Here is a 5000-nt window from a genome sequence, read left to right as displayed (position 1 = left end):
ACGGCGAGCCGTACAGGTAGCGTGTTGCGCGACACGACACGCACATCGAAAGACATGCAGTCTAGTCGGTAATGATCCTTCCGCAGGTTCACCTACGGAAACCTTGTTACGACTTTTACTTCCTCTAAATGATCAAGTTTGGTCATCTTTCCGGTAGCATCGGCAACGACAGAGTCAATGCCGCGTACCAGTCAGAAGACCTCACTAAATCATTCAATCGGTAGTAGCGACGGGCGGTGTGTACAAAGGGCAGGGACGTAATCAACGCGAGCTTATGACTCGCGCTTACTGGGAATTCCTCGTTCATGGGGAACAATTGCAAGCCCCAATCCCTAGCACGAAGGAGGTTCAGCGGGTTACCCCGACCTTTCGGCCTAGGAAGACACGCTGATTCCTTCAGTGTAGCGCGCGTGCGGCCCAGAACATCTAAGGGCATCACAGACCTGTTATTGCTCAATCTCGTGCGGCTAGAAGCCGCCTGTCCCTCTAAGAAGAAAAGTAATCGCTGACAGCACGAAGGATGTCACGCGACTAGTTAGCAGGCTAGAGTCTCGTTCGTTATCGGAATTAACCAGACAAATCGCTCCACCAACTAAGAACGGCCATGCACCACCACCCACCGAATCAAGAAAGAGCTATCAATCTGTCAATCCTTCCGGTGTCCGGGCCTGGTGAGGTTTCCCGTGTTGAGTCAAATTAAGCCGCAGGCTCCACTCCTGGTGGTGCCCTTCCGTCAATTCCTTTAAGTTTCAGCTTTGCAACCATACTTCCCCCGGAACCCAAAAGCTTTGGTTTCCCGGAGGCTGCCCGCCGAGTCATCGGAGGAACTGCGGCGGATCGCTGGCTGGCATCGTTTATGGTTAGAACTAGGGCGGTATCTGATCGCCTTCGAACCTCTAACTTTCGTTCTTGATTAATGAAAACATACTTGGCAAATGCTTTCGCTTCTGTTCGTCTTGCGACGATCCAAGAATTTCACCTCTAACGTCGCAATACGAATGCCCCCGCCTGTCCCTATTAATCATTACCTCGGGTTCCGAAAACCAACAAAATAGAACCGAGGTCCTATTCCATTATTCCATGCACACAGTATTCAGGCGGGCTTGCCTGCTTTAAGCACTCTAATTTGTTCAAAGTAAACGTGCCGGCCCACCGAGACACTCAATAAAGAGCACCCTGGTAGGATTTCAACGGGGTCCGCCTCGGGACGCACGAGCACGCACGGGGCGGTCGCACGCCTTCGGCTCGCCCCACCGGCAGGACGTCCCACGATACATGCCAGTTAAACACCGACGGGCGGTGAACCAACAGCGTGGGACACAAATCCAACTACGAGCTTTTTAACCGCAACAACTTTAATATACGCTATTGGAGCTGGAATTACCGCGGCTGCTGGCACCAGACTTGCCCTCCAATAGATACTCGTTAAAGGATTTAAAGTGTACTCATTCCGATTACGGGGCCTCGGATGAGTCCCGTATCGTTATTTTTCGTCACTACCTCCCCGTGCCGGGAGTGGGTAATTTGCGCGCCTGCTGCCTTCCTTGGATGTGGTAGCCGTTTCTCAGGCTCCCTCTCCGGAATCGAACCCTGATTCCCCGTTACCCGTTACAACCATGGTAGGCGCAGAACCTACCATCGACAGTTGATAAGGCAGACATTTGAAAGATGCGTCGCCGGTACGAGGACCGTGCGATCAGCCCAAAGTTATTCAGAGTCACCAAGGCAAACGGACCGGACGAGCCGACCGATTGGTTTTGATCTAATAAAAGCGTCCCTTCCATCTCTGGTCGGGACTCTGTTTGCATGTATTAGCTCTAGAATTACCACAGTTATCCAAGTAACGTGGGTACGATCTAAGGAACCATAACTGATTTAATGAGCCATTCGCGGTTTCACCTTAATGCGGCTTGTACTGAGACATGCATGGCTTAATCTTTGAGACAAGCATATGACTACTGGCAGGATCAACCAGGGAGCTGCGTCAACTAGAGCTGAGCAGCCGGCCGCCCGGGAGTGTGTCCCGGGGGCCCGCGCGAACACGCAAGCGTCCGCTCAATCATTCTGCAAACAGGAGGAGGCTGAGCTCCCCTGCACAATACACCTCGAAACCCTCTCAGGTCCCGGCGGCGCGCAGCGCCGTCCCAAGTACTTGGTCGGGTTCGAGAGAGGCGCAATCGCCCGGAGTTAGGCGAGTAGACGCTTTCGGTGCGACCACCCGTGCTCCCAACTGAGCTTGCCGCTGCCGACAGAGGCCCGGGAGCGTGCTGTCGTGGCATTGCCGGCGGGAGACAACACGCGCCACCTACGGTGACCGGCAGCTCCAACGCCAGCGCCACAGAAGGACAAAAGCCCCACTTGGGTGCCGAAGCGAACTCTCCCAGCACAGCGCACGCGCCAACACATCCGCACAGCTGCGATACAAACCACCAGCGAGAACCGCTGGGGCGACCGAGCAGCAGACGGCGTCGCGGCGCCGAGCGCCGGGCGGCAGCGCATCCTCAACGCACACAGTCCTCAATCGGACCAGCACACTGAAGATGTCCACCGCGCTTCGCACCGGGCCCGCGAGGACCTACTTTGGCCGCACGGCGCCGCGCGCAGGGTGCGCCGGCGCGCAGCTGCGACGCCTGCCGCGTCCGTCGGCCGGCGCGCCTGCCACTGGCCGCCCCCACCAGCCGGCTGTAGCGCGTGCGCCCACGCACCGCGCGGCCAGCACGCCGGGAGGCGCCCCCTCACCGGCCGGGGACGGTCCCACCCAGCCACCGCCGCGTATCGCTTCACACCCAGATGCCGTTCAGTTTCGTCGGCATGGTGGGTATCGCTGGAACAACCGGTTAGTACCTCAACCTATCGTCGCCATCACCGATTCACCCCTAGCGAGAACAACCGCACCACAACAGGTTACCATTTGTTCATTTGCGTAACTTCACCAGAAAACGCAGGCGTCCATCGCCATTTGCAACTTCCACGATTATTGCATGCCTGTGTCAGGTGTCACGCCACACTACGTCTGCCCACATACACGCAACAAAATGTGCACGCCTAGACAATACGTGGAAGGTGGCCCCCGTACGTATGCGATGTCCATTGCTCGAACGACTGTCAACCGGCCTCTGTAGCATGTCGCAGATATGGAACGCGGTGCACCATGCCATCACGGTGTGTGAGGAGAGACGACTAGGTCCGAATACATCAACAGACAGCTCATGCTGATCGCCATCCACGGCGTCCGTTCCTCCCACACGTCTCTATGGCGTACCACACTGCAATCCAGCTCTCATAGGGAGACGACACGTAGCTGCGTGCACAATATTTGCACTGTATGGTCCGCCGTTTTTGGGCGCAGTCGTTGTACGGTCACACATGTGCCACGATGTATCATTCAGTACATAAGGACGAATGTGCAGTACAGATTGTGGTTTACGCGTACGACATTAGCGGACAGTTGACACAGGCCGCACCACAACGTAGCCTGAGTACGTCGCATGCGGAGGGCATTGAACATGCAAAGTTCTCACCAACCAGCTTGCGAAGGCAGGGGGCAAGGTGGGGACGTGGGGAGGGGCGGCATGTACGTCCTGCTGCCATCCACATTACAGTGTACAGCAGGAGCATGTGGAAAGTGAGCAAGACTTGCAAGGTGTTTAACATGAAGCGATACACAGGGGAGCGGGGAGTGCGAGTAGCGAACTATATTGCGAGGGTTGCGGGTGGGCAACACTACACTAATTGAACGAGTCGTATAACAATTACAGAGCAGGTTTAGGCGACAACGTGGGTTACGTTAGGCGACAACGTGGGTTAGGTTAAGGCACGACGTGGGTTAGGTTAAGGCACGACATGGGTTAGGTTAAGGCACAACATGGGTTAGGTTAAGGCACAACATGGGTTAGGTTAAGGCACAACATGGGTTAGGTTAAGGCACAACATGGGTTAGGTTAAGGCACAACATGGGTTAGGTTAAGGCACAACATGGGTTAGGTTAAGGCACAACATGGGTTAGGTTAAGGCACAACATGGGTTAGGTTAAGGCACAACATGGGTTAGGTTAAGGCACAACATGGGTTAGGTTAAGGCACAACATGGGTTAGGTTAAGGCACAACATGGGTTAGGTTAAGGCACAACATGGGTTAGGTTAAGGCACAACATGGGTTAGGTTAAGGCACAACATAGGTTAGGTTAAGGCACAACATAGGTTAGGTTAAGGCACAACATGGGTTAGGTTAAGGCACAACATGGGTTAGGTTAAGGCACAACATGGGTTAGGTTAAGGCACAACATGGGTTAGGTTAAGGCACAACATGGGTTAGGTTAAGGCACAACATGGGTTAGGTTAAGGCACAACATGGGTTAGGTTAAGGCACAACATGGGTTAGGTTAAGGCACAACATGGGTTAGGTTAAGGCACAACATGGGTTAGGTTAAGGCACAACATGGGTTAGGTTAAGGCACAACATGGGTTAGGTTAAGGCACAACATGGGTTAGGTTAAGGCACAACATGGGTTAGGTTAAGGCACAACATGGGTTAGGTTAAGGCACAACATGGGTTAGGTTAAGGCACAACATGGGTTAGGTTAAGGCACAACATGGGTTAGGTTAAGGCACAACATGGGTTAGGTTAAGGCACAACATGGGTTAGGTTAAGGCACAACATGGGTTAGGTTAAGGCACAACATGGGTTAGGTTAAGGCACAACATGGGTTAGGTTAAGGCACAACATGGGTTAGGTTAAGGCACAACATGGGTTAGGTTAAGGCACAACATGGGTTAGGTTAAGGCACAACATAGGTTAGGTTAAGGCACAACATAGGTTAGGTTAAGGCACAACATAGGTTAGGTTAAGGCACAACATAGGTTAGGTTAAGGCACAACATAGGTTAGGTTAAGGCACAACATAGGTTAGGTTAAGGCACAACATAGGTTAGGTTAAGGCACAACATAGGTTAGGTTAAGGCACAACATAGGTTAGGTTAAGGTACAACATAGGTTAGGTTA

At 53.3% G+C, this 5000-nt stretch overlaps 1 non-coding gene across 1 annotated transcript; it reads right to left on the bottom strand.

Moving 5' to 3' along the window:
• Window positions 1–69: 69 nt before the first annotated feature.
• Window positions 70–1978, bottom strand: LOC124748026. The gene has a single exon (XR_007011601.1). It is a non-coding gene; the product is annotated as a small subunit ribosomal RNA (ribosomal RNA).
• Between the last annotated feature and the right edge of the window lie 3022 nt (window positions 1979–5000).

Source organism: Schistocerca piceifrons, unplaced genomic scaffold, assembly GCF_021461385.2.
Source record: "Schistocerca piceifrons isolate TAMUIC-IGC-003096 unplaced genomic scaffold, iqSchPice1.1 HiC_scaffold_40, whole genome shotgun sequence".
Lineage (NCBI taxonomy): Eukaryota > Metazoa > Arthropoda > Insecta > Orthoptera > Acrididae > Schistocerca > Schistocerca piceifrons.
The sequence above is the reverse complement of the archived record's forward strand: the minus strand, read 5'-3'. Positions and strand labels throughout refer to the sequence as shown.